Genomic DNA, 18,965 nt, shown 5'->3' with positions numbered 1-18,965 from the left:
ATTACCAATTCAACACACGCAGTACATACACATAATGACCTGTGTTCTTAACATACGGGAAATATAATTCATAACAACATTCAAACACATATCAATCACTTGTGACCTACAAAGCCTACTGAGGGTCATGTTCCAAGCCCCTCGGAGCACTAACAAATGGTGGTAAAACTGGCGGTAAAGACACTTTACAGATATGGGGACAGCTATGTATGATTTGCGGGAAGGAGTTTGGGAACCGGCTGACGTCACATGTTCGTCCTTTTTCCGTCTCAAGCCTGACGAATCCATCTGGTTTTACTGCCAGCTTGAAGTTTTCACGTCAGCGGTAAAGTAAAGGATTTCTATTTACCCCCCTAAATGTACCATCTGGTGGAAGCAAAAGGATTCTGAAGGCAAAAGGGATAAGGCGAAGAAGGCCCTATGGAGCAGTTACGTCTCAAACATTAGAATGATGGTACTATCTGCACTCCTGGATGGCCGGAAGCCACACTGTGAAGAGAGTCTCTTGCTCACAATACTGTCATCATTCAGATGCTGCTTCCCCTGGGAAGGGGAGGTTGGAGCCAGGACGGCAATTCTCCGGTTTGGAAGATCCAGGGTAGGCTTTTTCGGAAGAGGTTTAGCTCGAGCCCCTATTAAACAACCAGAAACAACGCCTCTCTACAGGAAAGCATAACATGATAGCCAAGACTTCGGCAAGAATCGCTCTTATTTCTTTGAAGAAACCCGAAGGGAAAGTAAAATATTCGACTGTTCACACAATATCCCACACAACATCCGCTCTCGTCTATGGTTCCGTCTTTGTGGAGTGTCTACTAGAGTTTTCTCAGGGGTAGTTTCAGTTTTGGTCTCCTTGAAGTGTTCTCTGTTGTGCTTTCTGTTCGCTAGAGCATTTCTTAGTGTGGTGTCTCTGAAGTGTTACCTTGAGTGTTCTCTGGAGTATTCTCTGGCATGGCTTCTCTGGAGTGTTAGCTGGAGTGTTCTCTGGATTATTCTCTGGCATGGCTTCTCTGGAGTGTTAGCTGGAGTGTTCTGTGGAGTATTCTCTGGCATGGCTTCTCTGGAGTGTTAGCTGGAGTGTTCACCGGAGTATTCTCTGGCATGGCTTCTCTGGAATGTTAGCTGGAGTGTTCTCTGGAGTATTCTCTGGCATGGCTTCTCTGAAGTGTTAGCTGAAGTGTTCTCTGGAGTATTCTCAGGCATGGCTTCTCTGGAGTGTTAGCTGGAGTGTTCTCTTGAGTATTCTCTGGCATGGCTTCTTTGGAGTGTTAGCTGGAGTGTTCTCTGGATTATTCTCTGGCATGGCTTCTCTGGAGTGTTAGCTGGGGTGTTCTCTGGAGTATTCTCTGGCATGGCTTCTCTGCAGTGTTAGCTGGAGTGTTCTCTGGATTATTCTCTGGCATGGCTTCTCTGGAGTATTTGCTGGAGTGTTCTCTGGAGTATTCTCTGGCATGGCTTCTCTGGATTGTTAGCTGGAGTGTTCTCTGGAATATCTCAGGCATGGCTTCTCTGGAGTGTTAGCTGGAGTGTTCTCTGGAGTATTCTCTGGCATGGCTTCTCTGGAGTGTTCTCTGGAGTATTCTCTGGCATGGCTTCTCTGGAGTGTTAGCTGGAGTGTTCTCTGGAGTATTCTCTGGCATGGCTTCTCTGGAGTGTTCTCTGGAGTATTCTCTGGCATGGCTTCTCTGGAGTGTTAGCTGGAGTGTTCTCTGGAGTATTCTCTGGCATGGCTTCTCTGGAGTGTTAGCTGGAGTGTTCTCTGGAGTATTCTCTGGCATGGCTTCTCTGGAGTGTTAGCTGGAGTGTTCTCTAAAGTATTCTCTGGCATGGCTTCTCTGGAGTGTTCTCTGGAGTATTCTCTGGCATGGCTTCTCTGGAGTGTTAGCTGGAGTGTTCTCTGGAATATTCTCTGGCATGGCTTCTTTGGAGTGTTAGCTGGAGTGTTCTCTGGAGTATTCTCTGGCATGGCTTCTCTGGAGTGTTAGCTGGAGTGTTCCTTGGTGTGGTCTTTGTGAAGTGTCTACTCGAGTGTTCTCAGGGGCAGTCTCAGTTTTGGTCTCCTTGGAGTGTTCGCGGGTGTGGTTTCTGTGGAGTATCAACTCAAGTGTTCCCGGGGGCAGTCTCCATTTTGGTTTCCTTGGAGAGTTATCTGGTGTGGTCTCTGTGGAGTATCTACTAGAGTGTTGTCAGGGGTAGTCTCTGTTTTGGTCTCCTTGGAGTGTTCTCTGGTGTGGTCTTTGTGGAGTGTCTACTAGAGTGTTCTCATGGCAGTCTCTGTTTTGGTCTCCTTGGAGTGTTCTCTGGTGTGGCTTTTGTGGAGTGTCTACTAGAGTGTTCTCATGGCAGTCTCTGCTTTGGTCTCCTTGGAGTGTTCTCTGGTGTGGTCTTTGTGGAGTGTCTACTAGAGTGTTGTCAGGGGTAGTCTCTGTTTGGGTCTCCTTGGAGTATTCTCTGGTGTGGTCTTTGTGGAGTGTCTACTAGAGTGTTCTCAGGTGTAGTCTATGTTTTGGTCTCTTTGGAGTGTTCTGTGGCGTGGTCTTTGCGGAGTGTCTATTAGAGTGTTCGCAGGGTCTCCTAACAGTGTTTGCTGCTGTGGTTTCTGTGGAGTATCTACTTGAGTGTTCTCAGGGGTAGTCTCAGTTTATGTCTCCTTGAAGTGTTCTCTGGTGTGGTCCCTCTAGAGCATTCGCTGGAGTGTTCTCTGGTGTGGTCTTTGCGGAGTGTCTACTAGAGTGTTCTCATGGCAGTCTCTGTTTTGGTCTCCTTGGAGTGTTCTCTGGTGTGGTCCCTCTGGCGCATTCGCTGGAGTGTTCTCTGGTGTGGTCTTTGGTGGAGTGTCTACGAGAGTGTTCGCAGGGGTAGTCTCTGTTTTGTTCTCCTTGGAGTGTTCTCTGGTGTGGTCTTTGTGGAGTGTCTACTAGAGTGTTCTCATGGCAGTCTCTGTTTTGGTCTCTTTGGAGTGTTCTCTGTTGTGGTGTTTGTGGAGTGTCTACTAGAGTGTTCGCAGGGGTAGTCTCTGTTTTGGTGTCCTTGGAGTGTTCTCTGGTGTGGTCTTTGTGGAGTGTCTACTAGAGTGTTGTCAGGGGTAGTCTCTGTTTTGTTCTCCTTGGAGTGTTCTCTGGTTTGGTCTTTGTGGAGTGTCTACTAGAGTGTTCTCATGGCAGTCTCTGTTTTGGTCTCTTTGGAGTGTTCTCTGGTGTGGTCTTTGTGGAGTGCCTACTAGAGTGTTCTCATGGCAGTCTCTGTTTTGGTCTCCTTGGAGTGTTCTCTGGTGTGGTCTTTGTGGAGTGTCTACTAGAGTGTTCTCATGGCAGTCTCTGTTTTGATCTCCTTGGAGTGTTCTGTGGTGTGGTCTTTGTGGAGTGTCTACTAGAGTGTTCTCAGGTGTAGTCTATGTCTCGGTCTCCTAACATTGTTTGCTGGTGTGGTTTCTGTGGAGTATCTACTCGAGTGTTCTCATGGCAGTCTCTGTTTTGGTCTCCTTGGAGTGTTCTCTGGTGTGGTCTTTGTGGAGTGTCTACTAGAGTGTTCTCATGGCAGTCTCTGTTTTGGTCTCCTTGGAGTGTTCTCTGGTGTGGTCTTTGTGGAGTGTCTACTAGAGTGTTCTCATGGCAGTCTCTGTTTTGGTCTCTTTGGAGTGTTCTCTGGTGTGTTCTTTGGTGGAGTGTCTACTAGAGTGTTCTGATGGCAGTCTCTGTTATGGTCTCCTTGGAGTGTTCTCTGGTGTGGTCTTTGTGGAGTGTCTACTAGAGTGTTCTCATGGCAGTCTCTGTTTTGGTCTCTTTGGAGTGTTCTGTGGTGTGGTCTTTGCGGAGTGTCTACTAGAGTGTTCGCAGGGGCTTTCTCTGTTTTGGTCTCCTTGGAACATTCTCTGGTGTGGTACCTATGGATTGCTTTCTGGAGCATTCCCTGGTTCGCTCTCTCCGGTGTGTTCCCTGAAGTGTTCGCTAATGAGGTCCTCCTGGAGTGTTCGTTAGTGAGATCTCAATGGAATGTCTTCAGGAGGGTTCTGTGTCGTCTCTCTGAAGTGTTCTCTGGTGTGGTCTTTGTGGAGTGTCTACTAGAGTGTTGTCAGGGGTAGTCTCTGTTTTGGTCTCCTTGGAGTGTTCTCTGGTGTGGTCTTTGTGGAGTGTCTACTAGAGTGTTGTCAGGGATAGTCTCTGTTTTAGTCTCCTTGGATTGTTCTCTGGTGTGGTCTTTGCGGGTGTCTACTAGAGTGTTCTCAGGGGCAGTCTCTGTCTTGGTCTCCTTGGAGTGTTCTCTGGTGTTGTCTTTGCGGAGTGTCTACTAGAGTGTTCTCATGGCAGTCTCTGTTTTGGTCTCCTTGGAGTGTTCTCTGATGTGGTCTTTGCGGAGTGTCTACTAGAGTGTTCGCAGGGGCTTTCTCTGTTTTGGTCTTCTTGGAGTGTTCTGTGGTGTGATCTTTGTGGAGTGTCTACTAGAGTGTTGTCAGGGGTAGTCTCTGTTTTTGTCTCCTTGGAGTGTTCTCTGGTGTGGTCTTTGCGGAGTGTCTACTAGACTGTTCTCATGGCAGTCTCTGTTTTGGTCTCCTTGGAGTGTTCTCTGGTGTGGTCTTTGCGGAGTGTCTACTAGAGTGTTTGCACGGGCTTTCTCTGTTTTGGTCTCCTTGGAGTGTTCTGTGGTGTGATCTTTGTGGAGTGTCTACTAGAGTGTTCTCAGGGACAGTCTCTGTTTTAGTCTCCTTGGAGTGTTCTCTGGTGTGGTCTTTGCGGGTGTCTACTAGAGTGTTCTCAGGGGTAGTCTATGTTTTAGTCTCCTTGGAGTGTTCTCTGGTGTGGTCTTTGCGGGTGTCTACTAGAGTGTTCTCAGGGGCAGTCTCTGTTTTGGTCTCCTTGGAGTGTTCTCTGGTGTGGTCTTCATGGGCGTAATTTTAGGGGGGGGACAGGGGTGTTTCTCCCCCTCAACTTTCATGGCACACGATTTTGTCCCCATTTATTTCAATGGGGCATTTTATTTTCAGATGACATGTCCCCCCCAACATTTTCAGCAATGTCACTCCACTGGTGGTCTTTGCGGAGTGTCTACTAGAGTGTTCGCAGGGGCTTTCTCTGTTTTGGTCTCCTTGGAGTGTTCTCTGGTGTGTTCTTTGGTGGATTGTCTACTAGAGTGTTCTCATGGCAGTCTCTGTTTTGGTCTCCTTGGAGTGTTCTCTGGTGTGGTCTTTGCGGAGTGTCTCCTAGAGTGTTCGCAGGGGCTTTCTCTCTTTTGGTCTCCTGGGAGTGTTCTGTGGTGTGATCTTTGTGGAGTGTCTACTAGAGTGTTGTCAGGGGTAGTCTCTGTTTTGGTCTCCTTGGAGTGTTCTCTGGTGTGTTCTTTGGTGGAGTGTCTACTACAGTTTTCTCATGGCAGTCTCTGTTTTGGTCTCTTTGACGTGTTCTCTGGTGTGTTCTTTGGTGGAGTGTCTACTAGAGTGTTCTCAGGGGCAGTCTCTGTTTTGGTCTCCTTGGAGTGTTTTCTGGTGTGGTCTTTGCGGAGTGTCTACTAGAGTGTTCGCAGGGGCTTTCTCTGTTTGGGTCTCGTTGGAACATTCTCTGGTGTGTTCTTTGGTGGAGTGTCTACTAGAGTGTTCTCTGGGGCAGTCTTTGTTTTGGTCTCTTTGGAGTGTTCTCTGGTGTGTTCTTTGGTGGAGTGTGTACTAGAGTGTTCTCATGGCAGTCTCTGTTTTGGTCTCCTTGGAGTGTTCTCTGGTGTGGTCTTTGTGGAGTGTCTACTAGAGTGTTCTTATGGCAGTCTCTGTTTTGGTCTCTTTGGAGTGTTCTCTGGTGTGTTCTTTGGTGGAGTGTCTACTAGAGTGTTCTCAGGGGCAGTCTCTGTTTTGGTCTCCTTGGAGTGTTCTGTGGTGTGGTCTTTGCAGAGTGTCTACTAGAGTGTTCTCATGGCAGTCTCTGTTTTGGTCTCCCTGGAGTGTTCTCTGGTGTGGTCTTTGCGGAGTGTCTACTAGAGTGTTCGCAGGGGCTTCTCTGTTTTGGTCTCCTGGGAGTGTTCTGTGGTGTGATCTTTGTGGAGTGTCTACTAGAGTGTTGTCAGGGGTAGTCTCTGTTTTGGTCTCCTTGGTGTGTTCTCTGGTGTGTTCTTTGGTGGAGTGTCTACTAGAGTGTTCTCAGGGGCAGTCTCTGTTTTGGTCTCCTTGGAGTGTTCTGTGGTGTGGTCTTTGCAGAGTGTCTACTAGAGTGTTCTCATGGCAGTCTCTGTTTTGGTCTCCCTGGAGTGTTCTCTGGTGTGGTCTTTGCAGAGTGTCTACTAGAGTGTTCGCAGGGGCTTTCTCTGTTTTGGTCTCCTGGGAGTGTTCTGTGGTGTGATCTTTGTGGAGTGTCTACTAGAGTGTTGTCAGGGGTAGTCTCTGTTTTGGTCTCCTTGGAGTGTTCTCTGGTGTGTTCTTTGGTGGAGTGTCTACTAGAGTTTTCTCATGGCAGTCTCTGTTTTGGTCTCTTTGGAGTGTTCTCTGGTGTGTTCTTTGGTGGAGTGTCTACTAGAGTGTTCTCAGGGGCAGTCTCTGTTTTGGTCTCCTTGGAGTGTTTTCTGGTGTGGTCTTTGCGGAGTGTCTACTAGAGTGTACGCAGGGGCTTTCTCTGTTTGGGTCTCCTTGGAACATTCTCTGGTGTGTTCTTTGGTGGAGTGTCTACTAGAGTGTTCTCTGGGGCAGTCTCTGTTTTGGTCTCTTTGGAGTGTTCTCTGGTGTGTTCTTTGGTGGAGTGTGTACTAGAGTGTTCTCATGGCAGTCTCTGTTTTGGTCTCCTTGGAATGTTCTCTGGTGTGGTCTTTGTGGAGTGTCTACTAGAGTGTTCTCATGGCAGTCTCTGTTTTGGTCTCTTTGGAGTGTTCTCTGGTGTGCTCTTTGGTGGAGTGTCTACTAGAGTGTTCTCTGGGGAAGTCTCTGTTTTGGTCTCTTTGGAGTGTTCTCTGGTGTGTTCTTTGGTGGAGTGTGTACTAGAGTGTTCTCATGGCAGTCTCTGTTTTGGTCTCCTTGGAGTGTTCTCTGGTGTGGTCTTTGTGGAGTGTCTACTAGAGTGTTCTCATGGCAGTCTCTGTTTTGGTCTCCTTGGAGTGTTCTCTGGTGTGGTCTTTGGTGGAGTGTCTACTAGAGTGTTCTCATGGCAGTCTCTGTTTTGGTCTCCTTGGAGTGTTCTCTGGTGTGGTCTTTGCGGAGTGTCTACTAGAGTGTTCGCAGGGGCTTTCTCTGTTTTGGTCTCCTTGGAGTGTTCTGTGGTGTGTGGTCTTTGGTGGAGTGTCTACTAGAGTGTTCGCAGGGGCTTTCTCTGTTTTGGTCTCCTTGGAACATTCTCTGCTGTGGTACCTATGGATTGCTTTTTCCAGCATTCCCTGGTTCGCTCTCTCCGGTGTGTTCTCTGAAGTATTCTCTAATGAGGTCATCCTGGAATGTTCGTTAGTGAGACCTCAATGGAATGTCTTCAGGAGGGTTCTGTGTCGTCTCTCTGAAGTGTTCTCTGGTGTGTTCTTTGGTGGAGTTTCTACTAGAGTGTTCTCAGGGGCAGTCTCTGTTTTGGTCTCTTTGGAGTGTTCTCTGGTGTGTTCTTTGGTGGAGTGTGTACTAGAGTGTTCTCATGGCAGTCTCTGTTTTGGTCTCCTTGGAGTGTTCTCTGGTGTGGTCTTTGTGGAGTGTCTACTAGAGTGTTCTCATGGCAGTCTCTGTTTTGGTCTCCTTGGAGTGTTCTCTGGTGTGGTCTTTGGTGGAGTGTCTACTAGAGTGTTCTCATGGCAGTCTCTGTTTTGGTCTCCTTGGAGTGTTCTCTGGTGTGGTCTTTGCGGAGTGTCTACTAGAGTGTTCGCAGGGGCTTTCTCTGTTTTGGTCTCCTTGGAGTGTTCTGTGGTGTGTGGTCTTTGGTGGAGTGTCTACTAGAGTGTTCGCAGGGGCTTTCTCTGTTTTGGTCTCCTTGGAACATTCTCTGCTGTGGTACCTATGGATTGCTTTTTCCAGCATTCCCTGGTTCGCTCTCTCCGGTGTGTTCTCTGAAGTATTCTCTAATGAGGTCATCCTGGAATGTTCGTTAGTGAGACCTCAATGGAATGTCTTCAGGAGGGTTCTGTGTCGTCTCTCTGAAGTGTTCTCTGGTGTGTTCTTTGGTGGAGTTTCTAATAGAGTGTTCTCAGGGGCAGTCTCTGTTTTGGTCTCCTTGGAGTGTTCTCTGGTGTGGTCTTTGGTGTGTGATTGTGTCAGAGATGGCCTCAAGAACGCATCAACTTCCAAAGGGAGTTGACACAGAACTCAGTGAAGGAAGCAGAGAAATAATCAGCAAGGGGTCTAGAAGCAGCCTGGTAAGGAAACAGTGGGGTGCAGATCACCCTTTCTCGGGTAAGGTGGGGAGTGGATGGTCTGTGGATCTAGCAGTGAAGACCTAAGTGTAGGGCATTGATCCTGGATTTCAGATGTGATGGCCATGAATTGAGGCAAATGCAATGTTATAATTTAGTCCCTTTTCATTTGCACTGCTACTAGTGTTCATCTTCCCGCTTCACCTTTCCTGGCAGGGAATGGATATAGTCTCTCTGGAGTGTTCACTGAAAGGTTTCCTGATGTGGTATCTGTTGTGTTCCCTGGTGTTTTATCCCTGGAGTGCTGACTTGCAGCAGCATCCAGCAGCCCATTGCCCACACTGCTTGAGACTGCCAGGTCCCATTGGACGCGAGCCCATGTCCTTACTCCAGTCACTCCCGAGTGATTGCAGCATGGGTGTCCATTGTAATTATGCATGCAATGAACTTTCACCTTTGCCTTCAGGCAAGTTGGGACTCGGACCTAATCAAAAATAAGTAAGCTAAAAAGAAGAAACTAGCCATATAGGGGCCTAATATCTTAGGACAGGGCCTTCAGAGGTGAAGTTCATATGGGGTGTTCCCCATTCATCCGTAAACATGTGATTGTGTATGTACTTATTATTTATTTAAGAAATGGACCCTCCCTCCCGCAAAACTAAGGGTGTCATTCAGAGTTGGGCCTACAGCCACAGGATGGTAGTACCTACACCAGTGGTATTTCTGAAAAGCCATCCTGGCATCATCCAGTGGGATACCGGAAGCCCTACTGGAGGCCTCTCATCGTGCACAGCTTCACCAGAGGATGTATTATTCAAAATGGCGCTTCCGCTATTGGTCTTGAGAAGCCGATCCTGCACAGCAACCTATTTCCTGGAGAGAAGAGCCATTCAGTGGTCGAGTTGGATCGTTTAGCCATGGGGCGTATTCAGACTGACAGTTTTTAAACTCATCTCAGATCATGCCCTATTAATCTGGAAGACAGGAAACAAAGACACAACCCTCCCATATCCTGACATGATTCTTGGCACTGCAGCGTTATTCCTCTGGAATTGAACTGCGCTGGGACTAAAGAAGCCAATGTTGACTTTCTATCCCACTATCCTAGTCGCCCCGGAGAGGAGGACAACTTGGAAGAAAGTATGGAGGTGCGGGACAAGGTCAGTAATCCCCCTCTCAGTTTGGGGTGAGCCCGGAGCCAGTCCCACCCCAGAGGGGAATAGTGGCAGTTCAGTGGGCCCCAAATCCTGTCCCCTCCCCACGTGCCTGCTCATATATGGGCAGTACCAGCTCCCTTTCCTTCATACTTCTGAAAGATCAAAGCATTACAATGGACCATAGCCCCATGCGACCGGCATGCAGCCATCTACAGCGCAGAGACCAGAAGGAGAGAGCGCGCCGGCTAGAGCGCCAGCGACAGAAGGACATAAGATCATGCACAGTGTTACCTGGAGCCCGCAACCCCCCACCACCCCCGTGTACACTGCAGCTGCCTTTCACCACCCAGGACTCACATGGGAAAAGAAACCGCGCGAAAAAACTTTACTTACCTTGGGGGGAAGCTGTGCCAAGGCCACCTAACATGAACCTGGACATGGCGGCCCACACAGGGGAAAAGGATGGGGCTTAACCTAATATTTATAATGTATAATATAACATACTGTTTAACACCTCCCAGGCAAGTAAGGTGGGATCAGATTGGCCTAGGCCTATGGAAGGAGAATGTGGAGGAGAAGGAGAGCATCGGTAAGCAGGAAGTTGTGGGTTGTTCAGGTGAGGTTAGAAGAGAAAGTGGCAGACAAAAGTGTCAACTGGAATGTTGAGGTGAATTAAAGAAAAGGTGAGGTATTGGTTGATGAGAGCAAGGGGTACTGTATAGTGAGTGTGTTTGCAAGGTGGGTGAGTGGGACTGTTAGAGCGAGTGAAGAAACTGAGTCGAACGTGTTTTTGAGAATGAACGAGGGATGACTGAGTAGAAGGTGGGGTGGAATGATAGAAGCAGTGTGGAGGAGGGAGTAGTACTGTCGGGTTAGGAGTTATTGCATGAGAGGGTGGAGGTGAGTAGTAGAAGATGTGCGAGAGGTAGAGGGAAAGAGGTGGAAGACTTAGGGGAAGTAGGAGAGAAGGTGTTTGAGTTGTACACAGTAGAGTGGAGATGGGAGTAGAACATTCAGAGACAGGGAGAGGAACAACAGGGCTGAAACAAAGAGAGTTGGGTGCATTGGCCCTCATTACAACCTTGGCGGAGGACCATGGTGCTATTAGCACCATGGTCCATGCCGCTAAGGTTACGATTCCGCCATGGTGGATGGCGGAATTACCGCCCCATTCCAAGGTGAGTGGAGCGGTAATTCCCCATTCACCATTTGCCCTTCCCCATTCCCATTTTTGCCCCCATAGGGCATAATGGGAATGGGGAAGGTGCTAATTACGGGACCGTAAATTACGGTGCCGTAATTAGCTCCAAAGTCCCTTTGCGGGTTGGATTTTTAACGCCTGCTAAAAGCAGGCGTTAAACACCAACCCGCAAAGGGACACTTGGAATCAGGCGTTAAGGGTTAACGGCGCCGACGGCGCCGTTAAACCCTTAACGCCTGAGTTGTAATGAGGGCCATTGTCTGGAAGGCACATCCCTTTTCTATGTTAGCACTATCAACTGTTTATGGCTACGGTAGAAAGCCCCAGAGGGCGTTTAGATAGAACATCCAATCTCCGTTAGGTTCCCTTGTAATGCAAGCTAGAAACTAGACACTAGGGGCCAATCATATATATCCACTAACCCAGGAATTAGGGATGCTTGGGTTAGGGTGGGAAACCTTATCTACAGATGTTAGAGTGACGGATGGCCCTAGCGCCCTCCTACCAAAAGGATTACTACAAACCCGTAAACCATCTCTGAGAGTTGGCACATTCTTTGAGCCATCTGTGACAGAGGCCCTTTGAGAATTGAAGTGTGCCTATTTTTGCAAAAGTGAGGAGGTACACGATTTGAGAATCTGACCCATTGTGTTTTTTAAATGTACCTTTTGATTTTTTTGCAGATAATATTGTCACTATTTTCCCCTTCATCTTTCTTTAGTAGTCGTCTCATGTTGTCTCTCTGGTGTGTTCCCTGAAGTGTTCCTAGAAGGGCTCTGCAGTATGATCTTTTTGGAGGGTTATCTCTGGACTGTTTTCCAGTGGGATCTAACTGGAGTAATTTCTGTAGTCTTCTCTGGTTTGGTCTTTTTGGTGTGCCCTCTCAAGTATTATCTATTTTGGGGTTCTGGAATTCTCTATGGTGTGGTCTTTCTGGGTATGCTCTAATATTTGTTTTCTCTGAAGAGTTTTCTGGTGTGCTTTTTCTGAGGTATCCTCCAACGTGCTCTCTTGTGTGGTCTCTCTCGTGTCCCATGGAGTGTTCTCCAGGGTTGGTCTTTCTGGAGCTTTCTCTGTTGCATTCTCTAGAGTGTTCATTCTGTAGTGCTCTCTGGATTATGCTCTGCTGTGGCCTGGAGAGTTTTCTGGTGTGTTCGTTCTCAAGTCTTCTATATGTTTTCCTTGTTTTGATCTTACAGGGGTTTTCTTTGTTTGGTCTGGTTTATTATGGTCTTTTTGAAGTGTTATCTGATGTGGTCTTCTGGAATATTCTCTGGAGAGTTCTCTGGTGTGTTTGCTCTCGAGTCTTCTGTATAGTGTTCTTTGTTGTGGCCTTTCTGCAGTCTTCTAAGGAGTGTTCCTTGTTTTGGTCTTACTGGGGTGTTCTTTGTTTGGTCTGGTTTGTTGTGGTCTTTATGAAGTGTTATCTGATGTGGGCTTTCTGGAGTGTCCTCTGGAGTGTTCTGTGGAGTTTTGGCTCTTGATTCTCCTCTATAGTGTTGTTTGTTGTGGCCTTTCTGGAGTGTTCTCAGAAGTGTTCCTTGTTGTGGTCTTACTGGGGTGTTTTTTTGGTATGATTTAATGTAGTCTTTATGAAGTGTTATCTGATGTGTTTTTTCTGGAATATTCTCTGGAGAGTTCTATGGTGTGTTTGCTCTCTAGTCTTCCCTATAGTGTTGTGGTGTGGCCTTTCTGCGGTGTTCTAAGGAGTGTTCCTTGTTGTGGTATTACTGGGTTATTCTTTGTTTGGTCTGTTTTAATGTGGTCTTTGTGGAGTGTTATCCGATGTGGTCTTTCTGGAATATTCTCTGGAAAGTTCTCTGGAGTTTTGGCCTTCAAGTCTTCCCTATAGTGTTCTTTGTTGTGTCCTTTCTGGGGTGTTCTCAGGAGTGTTCCTTGTTGTGGTATTAATGGGTTAGTCTTTGTTTGGTATGGTTAAATGTGGTCTTCGTGGAGTGTTATCCAATGTGGTCTTTCTGGAATATTCTCTGGCGAGTTTTCTGGTCTGTTCACTCTTGAGTCTTCTCTATACTGTATTTTGTTGGAGCCTTTAAGCGGTGTTCCTAGGAGTGTGTTTTTGTTGTGGTCTTACTGGGGTGGCCCATGGTTGGTCTGGTTTAATGTGGTATTTCTGAAGTGCTTTTCTGACTTGGTATTTACGGAGTATCCTCTGGAGTGTTCTCTGGAGTGTTCTCCCTGGAGTTCTCTATGAAGTGTTCTTTGGTGTTGTCTCTCTGGAGTCTCCTCTGGAGTGTCCTCCCTGGAGTTCTCTATGAAGTGTTCTTTGGTGTTGTCTCTCTGGAGTCTCCTCTGGAGTGTTCTCTGGAGTGTTCTCCCTGGAGTTCTCTATGAAGTGTTCTTTGGTGTTGTCTCTCTGGAGTCTCCTCTGGAGTGTCCTCCCTGGAGTTCTGTATGAAGTGTTCTTTGGTGTTGTCTCTCTGGAGTATCCTCTGGAGTGTTCTCTGGAGTGTTCTCCCTGGAGTTCTCTATGAAGTGTTATTTGGTGTTGTCTCTCTGGAGTCTCCTCTGGAGTGTGCACTGGAGTGTTCTCCCTGGAGTTCTCTATGAAGTGTTCTTTGGTGTTGTCTCTCTGGAGTCTCCTCTGGAGTGTCCTCTGGAATGGCATTTTTGGAGTGTACTGTGGAATCCTTGGTCTTTTTTCTTGGGCATAGGATTCTGTTTCTGTGGATGGAGCTGGATTAAGAAGACCCGAGGGAAGGATGATTATGGAAGAGTTACCCACGGAGACACACCAGGAAGGTGAGGTTGGCAGTGTGTTTGCTGATCAAAGAGCAGCACAGGACCCTGGAACTTCCAAGATGGTGTAAAAGGAACCGTGGCTCTTCTTTGATGTCCTGGAGTGAGGAACAGGAAACTGAGGTCCAAATGGCAAAGCGTGTCCTCAGTGTCCTGGCAGTGACAGGGTTACTATTTATGGGTCTGGCAACGCAGGGCCAGGCAGGAGACTCTGAGAGACAATGCCTACAAGCAGGAGCTGTGATCCACTTGCACCCTCCGGATCAATGTACAGAGCATCTCCATCTGTCCCCTCTGGTCAGGCAGCTCCTTCCTCTTGAAGAGGCTGATCTTTGCAGTCATATTTAGAGGGCCATCAAAGGATGATGGTGCACGGTTTCAGGCCTTTTTCAAGCAGCAAGCCTTATGGCAACACAGGTGCAGGCAGTAGCACTTTGTAGCTTCCAAAGTCAAGTGGTCTTCCCACTACAGGGCCTTCAGGTACAGGCTCAGCACCAGGACATGAACTCTCCTTCTTCCTGCTGGTGACTTTAGGTTTCTCCTTTGCGGTTTGACACCTTCGATTGCTGATGCTTCTTTGGTGTAAGGTCTTCATTGTTTGCTTGTCTCAGTTGCACTTGTGACATAGGGACCAGAACGTGCATCAGAGTTGTGTCTGACCCCATCCTGCCACCCTCCTGGTCATTCCCCATAAGGACAGTATTAGGCTCATTGTTCTTCAATAGAAGCAGATACTCCAACCACCTCCATAGTTATTTGAGCCACTGACAATTTAGATTTGTTTCTTTCTTCTGGGCTTGTAAGCCTGTTGCCAACCCCAGCAGGTTTGGTGATCTGAAGCTCCATGGGTAGATCGTCCTTAGGCTGAATCAGTGTCTTGCTCACTACTGTCTTGCTAGCCCCAGAGTCTCCATGACCAGTGGTTTCCTAGTCATTGATAGTGACCATGTAGATATATGCTTGAGTATTTGTGCCACCTCTGCTGCAGTGGCAGGAAAGATTTCCAAGACACCCAGGGAGACCAATGCAAGCTCCAGACAAGTCCCATCAGACTCATGCTCAGACAGAAAAGTGAGGCTTGTGGCCTAGATCCCCCAGCTCTATCTAGGCCCCAGCTCTGTGTGGCCCCAGGGTAGCATATTTCATAGGAGCAAGGCCTCCCCACACACGTGGCCCGCATCTAAACTCTTCTGTTCACGCACGGTGCGGACCGACATCTGGCACAGGCCTGTGGGTGTCCATTCTGCTTTAGGCATGCAACAAGGGCCCATGTCCGATACCTGGCAACACGTGGCCTCTCTTGTTGGGAATGTCGTCCTTGGATTTGGCTGCTTCAAGCTTTACTCTTTGATTTCCAGTTGTATTTCCGGCTCTCTGGTTCTGTCAGCTGTTACCTGTTCCTTGGCTTCCATGAGTTCCAAGTGTTCTAGCCACCATGTCTTCTACTCAGTCTCCCCGCCTTTTTAGAGCTGGGCCAGTTGAGTTTCTATATAACCCTGCTGCAAGCGGATGGACTCCTCCATCACAGGACTGGGGGATAGAGTTTGGGGGACACAGATTACCGCCTCCTCTGAGGAGAACTGGCCTCTACTAGCTCAGCCTTTGTGCCGGCATCACTTAGATCATCCATCTTTTATAATCATATTATCAGGGAAGGGGTCCCTTTTACAAGCCCTGGTATGTCGGTCTCTCAAAGGCTGCTTGTCACAACTTGCCAGGGAGATTTCCCTTGTGCCCAGCGGTCACCGTCTTTAGGTCTGTCGCCCTTACATATGAACTAGGGTTTTCTTTAAGCTTCACCAGGCGCTCTAAGCGTTAACATAGCCGAGCAGAACTCTACAGACTTTTCACGAATACCACATGGGAGAATTTCAACAAGCTGAATTGCTATTAAACATGCAATCTTTAGTTGAGAAAAGGCCAGAGATAAAACCCCACACTAACAGGTCAGTACATTTCGTAAAATAAATGCAACGGTGTAACAGGTAAGTAGAAACAGTTTACAAGAGGTCTTAACGTTCACTAAAGAGTCTTTGCCAGAAGGGAGGATGTGAAACACCTTTTCTGTCTAGGTCACTGGATGTCAGAATAGACCAAGGCAGATCATAGTGTGGGTTTGGGAAATCGTCGGTGGGGAAGAGCTGCTGTCTGTGAAAAGGTCCAAAGGAGGCACTTCTGGAGTTCCTGTGGAGTTGAGCTCGTAGTGGCCCCTTGGTGATGATGAGGGGCCCATAGAAGTAGATTCAAGTGACAAAAGACCTCTCCGGCAAAGCTGTAACTAATTGTAATTAGTTATTGTTAACGCGTTCAATACCCAGAGGTTTCTAAGCGCAGACCCGGGCATCACACCTGTGTTGCTCCGCGTCGTCTTGCTTCCAAGGCGAGCGCGTTGCCCCTGAGCTATCCTCCAGAGACGAGCGCGATAACCCTGGCACGGAAAGCAGTTCCACAGCCGGTGGGATTGCAGTTTCCAGAAGTGGGCACTGCACACATTGTTTGGCACCAACCATACGTTCCAGCGATGACGCACAGGTGCAGAAGGCATCCCAGGACCCGTGGGAACTTAAGATAGTCTCTGTGGATTCAGCATTTTCAGTGTCGAGGGTCTGGGTCAGAGAAGCTGGAATGCAAACAGGATTCCGCAGACTGTAGGCAGCGAAGCCTGGCTCCCCCTTCCTGCTTCCCTACAGGATTAGACTTCCGAGGACGGAGTGGCTTTGGGAAGACCCCAGGGAAGTCTGCTTATTAAAGATCGGCTCACAGCGACCGACCGAGAGGAGTGAGCCAGGAAAGAAGGACAACGCGGCGAGGTGGGCACTGCAGAAGAAAGTCTGCAGGAGCTTTTCAGACGGGGTACATGAAACCAGAGTGCACACCTGATGCCCAGCAGGGCAGAAAATGGTATGATATGATATGGCATTCTTAACGCACCTATACACAAGGCACGACAAGGCCTGGGAGGGGAAACAGAGGGACGACAGAGACAACGATCCTACTAGGCCAGGTGACAGCGAGATTGCGCAAGGGAAGGGGAGAAGTACGGCAGGAAAGGAGAGGGGACAGTGTAGTACATAGGATAACAGTAAAATAAATAAAAACAATAAATAAAAGTGAGGCCATCAGGTGTCAGTGCTAGTCGGTGCTGTAGGGATACAGAACGGTCCCCCAGTGCAATGGTTACCAGGGGGGCAGTGCAGGCGTGCAACTGGCGGGGAGGGGATCTGGGCCCGAGATCAGTGGGTAGCCAGGTAACCGGTATAAATACAGATTCAGCTAGGAGATCAGCAGGGGAGCGGAGGAGAGACAGCAGAAGCAAAGAGGAAGGTCTTAAAGGTGTTTCCGGAACCGGAGATGGGTCTCCTCAAGTTTCAGAGAGGCCGGGAGGCTGTTCCAGAGGGAGGCCCCAGCAGAAGAAAGAGATCTACCACCAACTCATTGCTTGGAGAAGCGACTGAACCTAAGGGAGTTGGAGGTGGATGAGAGAAGAGCTCGAGGGGGAAGATATTTAGGAAGAGCGAGTTGGAGGTATTGAGGCTCCAGGCCCCAAAAGGCTTTGTGGACAATGCAGAGGGTTTTGAACTTAATCCTCGCAGCCACTGGGAGCCAGTGCAGATATTTCAGTCCTGGAGAGATACGATCCCTTGGCTTGAGACCAAGGACAAGTCTTGCAGTCCTGTTTTGGATGAGTTGCAGAGGGCGGAGAGTAGAGGCAGGCAGATTGAGAAAGAGGCTGTTGCAGTAGTCCAGCTTAGAGAGAACCAGAGCTCTGGAGACAGTGAGCTTCTGGGGGAAGGAGAGGAAAGGAAGAATACCTCTGAGGAGGTGCAGCTGGTAGTTTGACTTCTTAGAGACGTCAGAGATGTGAGGAGAGATGGAGGGTGTGGAGTCGAAGATGACCATGTTTTTTTTAGCCCCACAGGTGGGAGAGGGCAAAGAGAGGCCAGCCAGAGAGTGACGGGAAAGGAGGGACCAGGTGTGCCAATGAGTAGAATCTCAGTCTTACCGGCATTAAGGCAGAGATCATTGGCAGGCAGCACACCACCCCTGGGTAGCAGACAGACAGTCAGAGATGAGAGAAGGAGAAGAGGTGGCAGAGGGGAGCCTGAAAATGAGCTGAGTGTCATCCGCATGGCACTGGAAGTTGGGGCAGAGAGCGGCGATGCGGTGGGCAGGAAGTGCCAGGTATTGGTTGAACAGCTAAATAGAGAGGTTAGACCCCTCGGGAACACCACAGGTCGAGATAGAGATGGAGGAGAGGAAGGACCCAAGTTGGACCTGTGAGGGTCGATTGGAGAGGAAAGAAGTCAGCCAAGCCAGGGCCGGACCAGTGATACTCAGGTTATCATGGAGATGGTTGAGCAGGATGGCATGGTTGACCGTGTCAAAGGCAGAAGAGAGATCAAGTAACATGAGGACACAGGGGGTGTTGGAGTCGAGGTTGGAGAGCAGGTCTTCACCAGGCCCAAATGGTGCAGAGAGTCCTCAGGCTTGTGGCAGTAAAGGGGCTTCCACTTCTGGATGAGGCACTTCCGTGACAGTGCTTTGCTTTCAGATTTGGTGGTGCCTCAAAAGATGCTGGTGCAGAGCTTAGGCCTTATCTTGAGTTTCAAACCTTCCAGGAGTGCACGTACACACAGTTCCAGCAGTAGACAAGCACTCAATCACACAGCAAGCATTACTCAAACAGAGGTGTGTTTAATGGTTGGGCATGCCTCAAGCACACCCAGACACTCAGGAAGGCTGTCATGTGCGCATGCGCGCCGCGCGCACACACACACACAGAATCCACACTATCCCTGTATATGCCAGTGAGAACATGTTTCAGACTGACTACATCCCCAGTCCTCGGATACAGGCATCCATTGGCCATACAAGGGGGCCTCCTCCCACACACACAAAGAGGTAGTCAAAAAAGACTGTTAGGGAGAACTTTCATTTTGGTGCTTAACACCTCACACCTTAGAGACCCCCAGCTCTTTTGCTGGAGGTAGGACTTTTTAATTTTGACCCCTTTTTGTCACTCTCTCATGTGTTTTTTCCTGATTTGGATTTTGTATTTTCACTGTTTTTGGAGTCTGACAAACTCCATAGGCATCTGATTTTTGTATGGTGAGACACATCACTTTCAGTGCAGTATAACAGAAAAATCCTTTAGATTTCTCATAAGGTTTAACTACTTTTTCTTGTGTGAACTACAGTTCCCAAGAATAGTAAAGTGAAATTGACTTTACTTACCTTTTCTCTTTGTAGGTCCAGCACACCCCATCTTATGTGGAGGGGGGTTACCTAGTAGACCCTTATCCTACTCTCCCATGTAAGATTTGTATGTTACCCTCACTACATTAAATGGCTGGTGGCAGTGGTTTACTTTTTCCTTCTATTGTGTTTTTCTACCGCAGATTTAACCCTCATTGTGCATTGTGTCAAAATGGCCCCTGTCATTTTCTGTTTGTGAAGTCTTTCTTGGGTTTTACTCTGGGCGTTGACACAGGTTTGAGCCCTTTGTTTGTCTTGCCTTTGGTGGGCTTCAGCCTGAAGCCCGCCTCTGGCTCCAGTCT

The sequence above is a fragment of the Ambystoma mexicanum genome, chromosome 1q (assembly GCF_040938575.1).
Source record: "Ambystoma mexicanum isolate Mex_15411 chromosome 1q, UKY_AmexF1_1, whole genome shotgun sequence".
Taxonomy (NCBI): domain Eukaryota; kingdom Metazoa; phylum Chordata; class Amphibia; order Caudata; family Ambystomatidae; genus Ambystoma; species Ambystoma mexicanum.
This window is presented reverse-complemented; position numbering follows the sequence as displayed.